This window comes from Acomys russatus, chromosome 28, assembly GCF_903995435.1.
Source record: "Acomys russatus chromosome 28, mAcoRus1.1, whole genome shotgun sequence".
Classification (NCBI taxonomy): Eukaryota; Metazoa; Chordata; class Mammalia; order Rodentia; family Muridae; genus Acomys; species Acomys russatus.
The window spans coordinates 1,463,485-1,477,451 of NC_067164.1; the positions used below are offsets into that span (position 1 = coordinate 1,463,485).

At 45.5% G+C, this 13,967-nt stretch overlaps 1 protein-coding gene across 8 annotated transcripts in view; it reads left to right on the top strand.

The window, feature by feature from the left end:
- Window positions 1–13,967, top strand: part of Dcun1d4 (defective in cullin neddylation 1 domain containing 4) — a 68,649-nt gene that overhangs the window by 8,453 nt on the left and 46,229 nt on the right. The window lies entirely within an intron of this gene.

Here is a 13,967-nt window from a genome sequence, read left to right on the forward strand (position 1 = left end):
TGCTCTGCTTGGCCTCAAACTAACTCCAGAGATCTGCTCTAATCTCCTGGCTCCTTCTCATTCTCTGGCTCGTTCTGTCTTTACCCGAGTGTCTCTTGTTCTCTCCCTGCAACCTGCCTATTATTATCCCAGTAAAATGCCCCCTCTCCCCTCACTCTCTGTTCTGCTTCCTTAAGTAGCTTCCGTTTCCTCTCTGTTCTCCTGAGAGTTGGGCATATCCTATCCTCTCAAGTCTTTCTCTGATTGTCACTCTGCCTGCCACTCAATATAGACATCATTTTCAAACATGGGTGTTTCCTTCTGCAAACTCATTTTACTTTCATTGTTTGGGATTAAAGGTGTGCATCACCACGACTGGACCTAAGCTTTTCTTTACTTGAAACATGCTCTAAACTAGGGCAGCCTTGAACGCAGAGATCTGCTTGCCTCTGTTGCTGAGATCCGGCTGGATCACACAGACCTAGAACGTCACTCACTGGATGTAATCTCTTGCCAAAGCATCCATGTTGTGAATTAAAATTCCTCTATAGGGAGATGGGTATAAAGGGACATGGGGAAGGTAGAAATAAGACCTTTTATTACTGTGTTCTTCACCCCTATCCCCAAGTAGATCAGGTGAACCCACATTTTATAGGTGAGGAAGCTGGAGTGCAGAAAGGTCAACCTCAAGGTCATTGAGCTTGAAGCTTTTTATACACAGTGGCTTGAGATTTAGCTGAGTGTTCCAACTACAGTTTGGGGTGCTCTGCAAGTGGACAGATCTTAGCATTGCACCCCCCCTTCACTTACCCCTCAGAGGGGGCCATTATTATCCTTGCCTGTGAATGGCCAGGCCAGAGCCCATTGTTGCTTGCTGCCTTTGCCTTAGACGCTTCCCCTTGGGGTGGTGTATCTGGTAGGGTGTCTGGGGTGTTGCAGCTTGCTCCTCTGCACCCCCCTGTTGGCAGGGTGACTTGAAGTGACAACACGTATTTATTTATTTAATCCTGCTGGAGAACAATGGCCCAGAAAAGTACTCTGTACTTTCTTACTTGCTGCTGGAACAGTTTTAAGTTGTTGGAGATTTCATCTTAAGTAGGTGTATGTGGAAATACTCTCACAAGTTTCAAAACATAGGTGATGTCGTTGAACAGCACTGCAGAAAAGCCAGAAGATGAGAATTTGCTTAGAGCCACTCAGCTGTTATAAGAAGGATGCTAACCCCTGACTACCATTTTTGTGTCTTTGGGTGTGGTTAAGTATTTATTTTTAACCTGTCTTCTTAAAGATTCCATTCCCCCCACTGTTCCATAGATTCCTAGTCCTGATCAATCCAACAGAGGACAGGACAGTTGTCAGTCAGTCCAGGGGATATTGTATTCATGGCCTTACATGGCCTTAAAGAATTTCTCCTTGTTGTCCCTTCATCTTTGTCTTCTTGCCCAGCTAGCAGGGCGTGTGGTATGGGCATTGCTGTGTCAGTGTGCTTTGTGCACCAGCTCCCTGGTGCCCCAGGAGCCTGTGGGAGGATCCTGTCCTTCTGGCTCCACAGATGAGGCACCGTGAGTTAGGTTGGTGATAGATGAGGTAACTCAGCTGGCACGTGGCAGATCTGGGACTCTGGCCTAGAGTGCAGTAGATCTGACGTCCCTCTCAACCTGGGCCCTGAAAGGTTACCAGGACTGAATGATTGTTTTGTCTCTGATGACCCTGTGGAGCTGTGTTTTCAGTGGTAGGCAGGGTGAGGAGAAGGAATCTGGAGTCCTTTGTACCTTGTCACATTGGGAACACAGCCAGCCTGTGCATCCTGAAGTGACCGGATCCTTTGAGATGGCAGTGGCAGGCACAGACAGTGGGCTGGATGGCACACCTCCTCTTGGCTTTCTTCTCCCAGCCCCTTCCCTGGGTCCTGTGAGAGTGAGGAGGAAACCGGCCGCGGCTGGATGCTTCGATGGATTTAATTTTGGATTTTGCACTCTATGCAAATGCTGCATCACACAGTGACCTGCTTATCAGTGTTTCTTCTGTAGCTCCCTCTTTTGGCTTTTTGTTCCAGAAGCGAGCATTGATCAGACGAATGAGGTTAACACTTTCCTCCCCGCTGCCTGCTTTTCCTTGGCTGGTTTGCCTGCCATGTCTCGACCTTCTGTTCCCATGCTGCAGGGTATTGGGTTAGAAGTGTCGGGCTGTGCCCAGGTGGTTTGAATGGCTTTGGCTGCTGGCAGGTGATGGCTGTGTACTAGAATCCACTCTCCCATTTTCATTGATTGGCTTCTGTGGGCATATAGGCTACTTCTGTCTTGCTTAAGTGCATAGCAAGCTGGCCTTGGCTTGGCTGTGATGGAGAAAGGCTTAAAAGATGACACTCTCTTAAAAGATGACTCATAGCCAGCACCTCGGTGCTACCTGCCATGCCGTAGGCACTGATCTAAGCATTTTGATTCTTGGAGCATCCTTGTGAGGTTAGGCACCCGTAGCCATTTAGTAGAAAAAGAAATGTCTACTTCTGGCTCTGAAGGTCGTGTAAGTGTAAACCTAGCCTTTGGGCTATCCTGCCTAGTCTTACAGTGTGAAAAACATATCACTGTGTTCTAACAACTCTGCCTTAAAAGTAAAACTGTTTGGATTCACAAATGACTGACCTGTGCCATCACATACAGCCAGTGACTGTGAACTTGTATATGAAATTGTAAATTGGAATTAGAAATCACTTAAGTTTTCACAAGGTGTAGGCTTCATTTCATGGAAGATAGTGTCCCAAGTCATTGTGAAGTGAATTAATTTTATGCTAGTTAAGAAAGTTTACATACTGCACTTTTCAAATCCTGGATACTGATCATCTCTGAGCTCAGGTTCCAGGCTGTAATGACTTGGGATCCAGCCTGCCTTTCTAACATCAGTGCTTTGAGTCAGCCCAGTCTGACCTTGATCTTAGGATCCTCCTGCCTCAGCCTCCTGAGTTCTTGGGAGGAAGCGGCATTTTAAAAGTAGCTCAGGCCTCAGCCACATACACTGCTCTACACACATGCACGGTGTACACACACACACGCACGCACGCACGCACGTACACATGCACGCACCCTTGCCCTCCCTTCACTTCATGCATCTTGAACCCTCCTACCCTCAGCCTACTTGTGGTCAGGCCTCTGCGTCACTGTTGCTGGCTTCCCTGAGGTCTTGTGAGTGACCTCCATGTTGCATGCACCTCTCTTGCGTATCCAGACCTGCTGTGTGGCAGGCCTGTGCCCTCAGAAGGTTGGGATAGAAGTGCCGTCCCTGCCCTGAAGCCTGGGCTCTGGGGGGAGGGACGGAGAGGTGGTTTTGGTTTTCTGGCAATAGCGTGGCTATTACTCTGTTCTCACCCTTGAGCCTCCTCTTGCCCCCTGCAGGCTTATCTCATGATTTTCATTGTCACAGAAAAGGCATTTATTATGAGCACAGTAGCATATTTAAAATGTTTGTACCTGAGCATGCTGCTTACTGATCGGAAGGCTGGAGTTTAATAATCAGATGCCTTTGTGAGTCTTTGACCAGAACATGGTGCACTTGAGATGGGAATGACAGTGCCCTACCTCCCCTGCACCACTGTTCCTCCATAAAATGCTGTAAATAACTGTTAAGACAGTTGGCCAGCTTGGCCTAGAATAATAAATGGACAGTGTTTGCAAGGACCAGGAGACAGAATATGCATTATAAGTATTAAGTCTTTAAAATGTATTTTTAATTTTAATTGATGCAGTAATTGTACATGTTTTGGTGTTAAGGCATGGCATCTTAGTACCTTTCTGTCACGTGTGGTATCAGATCAGAGAGAGCGATGGGCATGTCTGTCACCTCAGACATACCATTCCTGTGGGAATATTCAAAGCCTTCGGCTAGGGAATTTGAAATATGCAGGTAATTGTCAGGCATATGGCCAAGAGTGTGGAGCGTCCTGTCCTGTGTAACTCAGGGAATCGATTCTTCCTGTCCAGCTCTGCTGACTTCTGAGCTACCCCCTCTCCATTCCTCTCAGATCCTCGCTAGGCTCCACTGACCAGTTCTGTACCATTGGGGACAGGATCTTACTCTGTAGCCCAGGCTGGCCTAGTATGCACTATAACTTACTAAGCTGGTCTAGAGCTCTCTGTAGCCCAGGCTGGCCTAGTACGCACTGTAACTTACTAAGCTGGTCTAGAGCTCTCTCTGTAGCCCAGGCTGGCCTAGTACGCACTGTAACTTACTAAGCTGGTCTAGAGTTCTCTCTGTAGTCCAGGCTGGCCTAGTACGCACTGTAACTTACTAAGCTGGTCTAGAGCTCTCTGTAGCCCAGGCTGGCCTAGTACGCACTGTAGCTTACTAAGCTGGTCTAGAGCTCTCTCTGTAGCCCAGGCTGGCCTCGTATGCACTGTAGCTTACTAAACTGGTCTAGAGCTCTCTCGGTAGTAGGCTGGCTTTGGGCTCTCATCAATCCCCCTGCCTCTGTATCCTAAGTGCTGATATTCTAGGCACACACCGCCATACCTGGCCTGTACTTTGAGACAGAACTTCTTGGCTTTTACACTGATTATGAATATTTGCATGGAATGACAATTGTCTGAGGTGACAGATATGTGTGCCACCCTGATCTGATTACCTCCAAAACATGAATACTTACATCATGTGTCAGTTAATACCAAGTGAAAATATGCAGTATTTGTCTTCTGTGCCTTATTTCTCTTTAAATGCCCTTTAGTCCCCTCTGCGTTGCTGCAGGCAGTGATTCCGTTCTGGGCCTGCAGTACGGTGCTCTGCTGTGTTAGCGTACTTTTAAAATCTACTTTAGTTTTGGTTCCTTATATCTCTTTCTCTCTTCTCCACCTCAATCTCTTCCAACACCCCAATACCAGGTAGGAGAGAAAGAAGGTTAGTGGGGAGAGGGGGGCATGGTTTTCCTTAGCTGCTTCCTGCTGTTCAGGGTCATTGGGTTCTCTGGGGGCAAATCCAGTCTTCATTTCAGGATCTCTCTGTCTTCCTGTCAGACTGCATCAACAGCAACCAGGACAAGGGGAAGCACAGCAGCCGCCTTCTTTCTCTGATCCCTGCGTCTCCCTGTGGGTCTAGCATTTATCCCCTCTGACAAAGACCAGGGCTCCGCACGAGGTAGCGCACAGCTGACAAACATCACCTGTCCTCTCAGGAGGCAGTTATCAGCTGTGGACAAACTGAAGCAGCCCTCGGACCCCACACCTGGGATTAAAACAAAAACATGTTCACCCGTAAACCAAAACTTCCACAATATTTTCCCATTTCTGTTTTTTTTTTATGGCTTTTCTTTTACTTTTTTTTTTTTTTTTAACTTACTGTACTTCTTATTTTTCATAACTTGCTGATAACCCAGTATTGCCAGAGCACACATCTTCCAGTACTCCCAAAATGCACCTGTCCTCTCTACTGGGGCGGCTTTGCCCTTGATGTAAGGAAACAGCAACAGCTGAGCAATTCCACCCCCGGCATCAATTTGCATCTCCTTTTTTACATAGGCCATGGTTTTAATTTCTTTATTACAGTCCATATCTATAATACCTGGATGCACAATAAAGCCTTGAGCAGTTAATCCACTTCTTCCCAGGATTATTCCTACTGTCCCTGAAGGTAAAGAACCACAATCACCATGGTTGTTTTGTAACATTCAGCCTGTGGGGATAGTGTAAGAGATTTATCTGAGGCCAGATCCAAAGCCGCGCTGCCTTCAGTAGCATGGATTAAATCATCAGTATTTAGTTTCCGTCTTCCTGTGAGCTTGTTACCTCCTGGCTGACCAAAGAAAGATGGCTCGTACTTTTTGCTACGGGCCCTCAAGCTTGCCATTCCCGATGGCAGGAGGTTACTTTGTATGACTGTCTTGGATTGGCAATCCCTAGACCAGTGTTTCCCCTTCCCACAGCAGCTACAATATCCTGGAAGTCTTGGCATCCCGTTACCATCGTGGCCAGGAGCTCCTCCCTCTCTTCTTAAAGTACCGTTTTTTCCAGAATTAATGCACCTGTTATTTTGAGGTATAGAGCTTTTAACCTTATAATTTCTTTGTAAATGGCCAAATTTGACACAGTTAAAGCACAGGTATGTTGATATCTGAGTCCTCTAGCTGTGGCTTGTCCTATAGTATTGTTTTGATGCTCCTGAGAGCCATTACTAGCCGTCTCTCTCACCTGTTCCTCTAATGGGGCTCCTCATGATTTTAATGGTCTAATTGCTCTCTGACGTTAACTGTTTGTGTTCTCATATGCCGTGATCAGTGTCGATGCCTGTCTGGTCTCAGGGTCTGGTATGGCTCTATCTAGAGCTGAACCCAGTCTCTGTAAGAACTCTGTGAAGGCTTCTCCAGGGCCTTGAATTACCTTAGTAAATGATGTGGCTGTTTCACCAGGCTCCTCAGCCATGTCCCAAGCCCTTAAGGCTGCAACAGGACATTGTTCAATTGCTACATCTTTGGACGGGGCTCTTTCTTGTAAGTCAGCATAACACCCTTCACCAAGCAATTGATCTTTAACAACATTTATTCCCCCTTGTTAGATTTTGTTGTTCTATTTTCATGGCTTCGGTTTTCTACCGCCATAAACACTGTAACTGTTGAGCAGCTTCTAACACAGCTGACACCAATCCCTTCCAATCTTGGGGAATAAGTCTATGCCGTGTAGCCCAGTTACTTAACATTTGTTTAACGAAAGATGAATGCATTCCATACTGCATAATAGACTCTTTAAAATGCCTTAAATCTGGCCTATCTACTGCACACCATGCCATCTCATCATAAGCCTCTCCACCATCATTAGCAGGGATATGTTGCACAAAGACTAGAAAAGCTGATGGTGTCTGTGTAGCCCTAGTCAAGTAATACCGAGGGAAAATATGCAGTATTTCTCTTCTGTGCCTTATATCTCTTTAAATGTCCTCTAGCTCCCTCTGTGTTCCTGCAGGCGGTGGATTCCGTTCTGGGCCTGCAGTACGGTGCTCCGCTGTGTACATGTACCATGTTTTCTGCATTCATCTGTTGGTGGATGCTGAAGTGAATGCACATCTTAGCAGTGTCCTGGTAGATAGGCTGAGACCTCCTGTGCTCCCTTCGCTTCAGTCCCAGCAGTGAGGTGGCACATCGTACAAGGGTTCCCGCTCTTAGCCTTTGAGGAGTTCCACAGTTTCTTAATGGCTAACTAATAATTAAACTAGTAATGTAATTAAGTACTAATTTATTCCCCCAGATTCATGTATGAGTTCTCTTCTCAACAGCCTGCACAGCAGTTTCTTTCTGTCTTTTTGCTAACACTGTTTCATTATGACTTTGAATGGCATTGCCCTGCTTACTGATTTTGACTTTTTTTTTCCAGGCACATGTTACTCATTTGTCTTAATCTCTTAAGAAATCTCTTGAGCCAGTGCAGGTTGTTTATCTATTTTTAAATACGATTTTTCTTATTTGTTTCTTTTTTGCTGTTGTGCTTAAGACCTTTCAGGTGTAATAAACTCCCAGGCAGGTAAAGAGGCTTGCAGGTACTCCCTTCTGATCTGTGGCTGTCTCTCCTCATTGATTTTCACTGCCATTTGTCAAAAAATATTTTTTTTGCTACTTATTTATGGCAGGCCATATTAAAAAAATCTTTACCCAGATCTGTGTCCTGAAATATTCTCCCTATGTGTTCACAGTAGTTGCATAGTTTCAGGTCTGTGTTTAAGTCTTTGACCTATTTTGAATTGATTTTTAATTAGATTAATTATTATTTTTTGTTTATTTATTTTTGTCTTTCTTTCTTTTTTTTTTTTTTTTTTTTTGAGACAGGGTTTCTCTGTGTAGCCTTGGCCATCCTGGACTCACTTTGTAGACCAGGCTGGCCTCGAACTCACAGCGATCCGCCTGCCTCTGCCTCCTGAGTGCTGGGATTAAAGGTGTGCGCCACCACGCCCAGCTGTCTTTCTTGTTTTTTTGAGACCGGTTTCTCTGTGTAACCTTGACTGTCCTGGACTCACTTTGTAGACCAGACTGGCCTCGAACTCACAGAAATCCTCTTGCCTCTGCCTCCCTGAGTGCTGGGATTAAAGATGTGTGCCACCACCTCTGTGGCATGGTCTCACTATATAGCCCTGGAGTCCTGGAACTCACAATGTATATAGACCATGCTGAACTCCAACTCAGAGAGATCCACCTGCTTTAGCCTCCAGAGTACTGGGACCAAAGGCATGCACAGGCCTTGATTTTTTTCCTTTAAAATATGGTTTGTTTGTTTGTTTGGTGTGTGTGTGTGTGTCTCTGTGTGTGTGTATGTTTTGTACTGGGTATCTGATTTTCCCCGTATTTTTTAGTGATGAGGCTTTATCCTATGTATATCCTTGCTGCAGGTATGTAGATTTATTTTTTGATTCTTAGTCTGTTTTATTGACTTGTGTGTCTTGTTTTTATGCCAGTGTTATATTGTTTTGTTTACTGTGGGTTTTATTTTTGTTTGTTTGTTTCTGTGTTTTTGAGACAGCGTTTCTCTGTATAGCCCTGGGTGTCCTGGAACTCATTTGTAGATCAGGCTGGCCTTGAACTCACAGATCCACCTACCTCTGCATCCAAAGTGCTGAGTTTAAAGATGTGTGCCACCATTTCCTGGCTTTGTAGAATGTTTTAAAGTCGAGTATTAGAGTCTCAAGCTTTTTTTCCCTTTATGCTCAGGATTTTTTTCATTGTTCGGTCTTTTGTAGTTCCCCAGAGTTTTAAATGGTTTTTTCTTCTATTCCTGTGAAGGATGTCAGTATTTTAATAGGAATTGCTTTGTGTCTTGAGACCTCTGTGGGCGGCATGGGTATTTTAACAATGCTCTAGTCCATGAACATGGGACATTTTTCTGTTCCATGGCCTCTCCAGTGTCACCAGTTTTCTGATTTTCAGTGTAAGTGATGGTTGATTTCCTTGCAGGTCTTTGGGTTTTGTGTCTATCATAGATGATACTGCTCTGTTGGTTTCTTTCTCTCTCATAGTCATGTTCTTGGTGCATAACAAAGGCATTGATCTTTTCATGTTGTTTTGTATTCTGGGACATTACTGAATTTATGCGTTCTTACCATTTTTGGCATCACTTAGTCAATTACCTAATTATCTATCTGTCTCAGTCAATTAAGCAGTCCAGTCTTTTGTCTGCAAGTGGATAACTTGGATTCCTCCCCTGCTTCACGTTCTTTATTTTGTTCTCTTACTGCTTTGGTCCATTTTCTCCCATTAAAAAAAAATGTCCTTGGTTAGCCTCTCATGGGGGTGCAGCCTTTCAGCCGAGCACTGGGGAGGCAGCGGCAGGTGGGTCGCTGTGAGTTTCAGGCCAGCCTGGTCTATAAAGTGAGTCCAGGACAGCCAAGGCTACACAGAGACACCCTAATTTGTATACTTAATAGTACATTTTATTTGGGTTGTGGTCTTAGTCTCATAGGGTGGTAGAGTGGGGGATGTAGCCTTGGGCTAGCGGTTAGGAAGTGTGACTTATTCCCAGGTTGGCCAACGCCACCATCTGACCCTTATTTGTGGTAGTTAAATGGAAGTGAATGCAGGGGACACAAAGCAAGCTATCGCGGTGTAATCCCATCCCCCTGCATTCCAATAAAGAGTTATGTGCAGGTCATTTCTTAAGTTCCTCACTAAAAACTGTTTTGGCCTCAAGAGTGTGTGTTCTCTGAAAGGAGCTAGCTCCCGGCAGCAGCTGGCCTGCATGCTTAGTACAGTGGGCGCATGCGCCAGCCTCCGGGGCCCTCGTGGCTCCATGTGCAGCTTTGGGCTATGCTCATGTTTGCTTTCATATAAAGTTGTGGCAGGTAAGTTGCCACTGGGTGGAGTTAGTGCTGAATGTGTCATTGCTGCCTGCTGCATTTGCCTGTCCTCTGGTGGGAGAGTAGGGACGGCATAGTCTTAGGATGCTCAGTCTAAACTCAAGCAGCATTCACAAGCTCATCACTCGCCACATTTGAAGATGACTTGAAACACCCTGACAATATACTAAAGTTTTTTCAGCTCCGTAGCCTCATTCATTCGCTGTTTTGAGTCATTGTTGAGGACTTTATATGGGCAGGTAGTATTCTTGACATTGGGAAGACAGTGGTAGACAAGGTCCTGGCCTCTCTAGAGTCGTGAGACAGTTTATAAGCACACGGGATGCGGAACAAACGCAGCAGAGAAAAAAGCAGAGCATGCAACATGCCAGAGAGTGCAGAAGACAGCCTCTCCGTTGGTCCGCAAGATTCTGTGCCGAAGGTTTTAAATGGTCCGATTAGGAAGGAGAACAAGCCATGTTGTTCTTAATGGGAAGTTAACTCAAGGCAGGACAGCATGCGCAGAGGCCCTGAGGTGTACGTGTGTGGCGCGTTCGTAGAGCATCAGGAGACACGCACAGAGCATGAGTCACTGCGATGCAGGTAAGACAGGGCAGGGCACTGGGCCAGTGATAAACTGCTTGCCTTTGCCTTGAACACCTTCCCCTGCCACCATCGCTGGGAGTGAATTTTAGTTTGTGCCAAATGCTCCCTGATTGTTCTTTGTTCTTCCTGGAATTCAACCTCTTTCTATTGATTAGAAATGCTCTTTTATTTTAGTGGGACATAGTGGTACACACCTCTAATTCCAGCACTTGTGACACAGAGGCAGGAGGATCTCTGTGAGTTCAAGGCAGAAGTCTGGTTTACACAGTAAGCTCCAGGCTAGCCAGGATTGTGTAGAGAGACCGTGTCTAAAACAAGCAAAAAAAACAACAAAAAAGAAAGGCTCTTTTAGCATGTTAATTAACTTCATCTATTTATACACAGAGACCTGGCTTTATCCATCTGTAGTCCTGCACAGTCCACTGCTGTAACTCTTGCACCTTTCCACGAGGCACCGGCCGACAGTGGCCTAAGGGACCAAACCCTACCTACCTCCTAGTTTTTACAAATGACATTTTACTAGCCAACAGCCCACTCCTTTGTTTATGTATTGGTTATCTGCACTTGAGCTGCAGTGACCAAATAGTTGCACACAAAGCTCCAGACACGCAGTGTGCTGCCCCCTCTTTCCTGCCCCCCATTATTTTCTGCCTCTGCTCCATGCTTCATGTTGATAACTGAGGAGAAAGTCCTTCCTTGTCCATTTCAGCAGTTGCTTGACAGGGCTGCCATCTTTTTTTTCTCAGAATTGGTTCTAAACCTTTCTCATTTTCCCAGGAGTAGGGATGGCTGTGGGGGCAGGGCAGGTGTAAAAACTGCAGGGCAGGCAGAATAGGGATTTGATTGTCTTTAATTTGTAGTTCACTGAAGGGAGAAGCCGTTGGCTTCATAATGTTGGCCCTTCCCTTCCAGAATCACCATCTTTACAATTACGTCTTTCACCAAACTTGATTTCTGTCTCACATTTTGAAGTTCATTTCTATATGCATTATTGCTTTTTGATGCTATTATAATTGAGATCTCTCATTTACATTTTACAATTGGCATTACGGCAGAAAGGAAGGGTTTTGCATATTGTGTAGTTAAATTGTTCCTGATTCCTACAGAGATATAAACTATTAGAACTTAAATTGTTGTTATTTGATAGTCATGTCTGAACTCACCCCCAAAATTGTTTGAGTTCCCATATTGTTTGATTGATTGTTGTAGGCTTCAATGGCTGCAGTGGTGTAGCAGAGTGGCCTGCTTCCTCTCTTCCCTTTCTTCTTGCACAGATCACAGCAAATAGTAATTAAATGAAACAACATTTTCATAGCCAGTCAGCATTTGGTGGTGGTTTTGAAAACACCCAGAAGGTAATTTAGGTTTACCAGGCAGGCTCTGCTTTGCAGAGCTGATGGCTGTCTTAATGTGGACTCGAGAGGTGCCTGCCACCCTCAGTGTCACACCACCACTGCTCGTTGTGGGAAGCCTCTGTGTCATGGAGTACAGTTGACTTAACCTTGGCATCCTTTGGAATTGAAAGACAAGCGGGAGATTTTTATGAATCAGTTAGTGCTTTCCTGGATGTATTCTCTGTAAAGCGTTTGATCTTTACCCTGACATCTCTGCCTTAAGGATGTGAAATCTATTTTAGATTTCAAGGTCTATTACTTGCCCTGAGCATGGAACAGATGAACCATAAATCCAATATCTCTTAATCTTTGTGAAGATATCTTTTATTGCTATTTTCCCTGCTAAGTTCTTGTCTTCTTAAACTGTGAGACTAAAGGGCCATTCATGTTATTGGTTTCATCTGCTTTTCCTTTAGTCTTTTGAGCGCAATGACAACCTGGTGGTTGTGGTAGGAACTGGGTATAGAAATGGTTAATTGACATAGTATGTGACTTGTGACATGAACAGTGTTGCCTTTAATGAAGTGCAATTCCATATACGGAATGTGACTGTAAGCTTCCAGTGTGTGGAGATTCTCCACCACCATCAATATGTGCCTATATACCTACGCCTTCATGCATAGTAATACTGCCATAGGTTGTGGAGATGTTACCAGGCCACTCGCCTCTGTCATAGAGACGCACTAACTTTGGGGATCTTTGATACAGGGCTATGGTTAGACCTACAAAAATAGAGACTGTGTTCTCTGGTTGCTTGGTGTGGAGCTGATATTTCTTCTTGAGCACGTTGTGTATTCTAGGCACCGTGACTGGGGTCTCACACACGTAGGCGTTGTGGTAGGCAGCCAGTTGCATAGCTTCATCCTTATGGCACTATATACGGAAACATTTCTTATCTTACAGATGAAGTTGAAAATTGGGTTAAATGAACTAAACTGGTGGGCTGGAGATTTGGACCAACTTCTAGACCCCAAGTTCAGAGTGCAAAGCGTGGTGGTACTTTCGGCACGTGGACCGCGTTGAGTGTATCTGGCAGAAGACCCGTGCGAAGTGGGACCAGTATGAGAGACAGGGTCTGGGGACTCAGGGTGAGGAGAGCGTATTTCCTGTCTTTTGTGGCTCCATCTTTCCTGCAAGGAGAGGGAGATTTGACAACCTCAGTTTGTTTTGACACTCGTGTGCAGAGTCTGGCATGGTCCAAATCGCAGCTAGTGAAGTGACACATGGTGGCCACAGGGATGCGGGCTACACGTGTGCTAGCCTTTGACATGTCCTCTTTGCCTTTCCTTCTCCTGTCCTCAGTGGCAAGGCAGTCCATTGTCTCAGCTTTGGTTTAGGATGGGGGTGGGGAGCGAAGTGATAATGTATTGGCCTGTTTTCATGTTTCTAAACAATACTAAGATGGCTGGGCTTTGGTAGCAGCTGCAGAAGGGCATGGGTGTGTGTGTGTGTGTGTGTGTGTGTGTGTGTGTGTTTCAGTTTCTCACAGCCTCTTCTAGACCAAGTGAGCACCATTGTTTCTTGCTTGGAGATCCTCATCCATTTTTTTTAATTAAATATAACCATGAGGGGGTATGTATAGTGTGCACACACATGCACACATGCACACTCTCACCTGTGTGCTTTTCTGAACTATTCCTGTGCAGTGTGCTAAGTGGGTCATCTGCATAGATCCTGTGCCATTTACCTTAGGCATGGCTAGATTATTCAGACAGAACCAATTAGCAGGGGCCTTAGCTCTTGTTTGTGTGTGTTTGCAGGAGTGGGTCTTGAACACGCTATGCTCCTGCCTGCTCTGTCCTCCTCCCTGCAATGTGCTGCGATATTAGGGGAGGGATTTAGACACCTGGCCGTGAATCTGTCTGTGAGGCTGGTGCAGAGGCTGAGGGTCTGCTCTGGCTGTCACTCAGCCAGCACTGGTTCTGTGTGGCAGTGACTGCTAAGGTAAAACATGAGTACACATGTGTCGCCTGTTCCTGTGCCCACCATGAATGTCAGGGACATCTTGTTGCCTGCCTCTCGCTCCCAGCCCTGCCAGGTTGCCCATGACTGCATTCCTAGTGCATGTGAGAATTTTGACACAGATTGAGAGCAACAGCCTGGAGGAGCTCACAGGATCGAGTGACCCTTGGGTGTGTTCTCTACATCTGGTGTGTATCCAGAGAAGTGACTTGCTTCCTTCCCCTAGAATGCTGT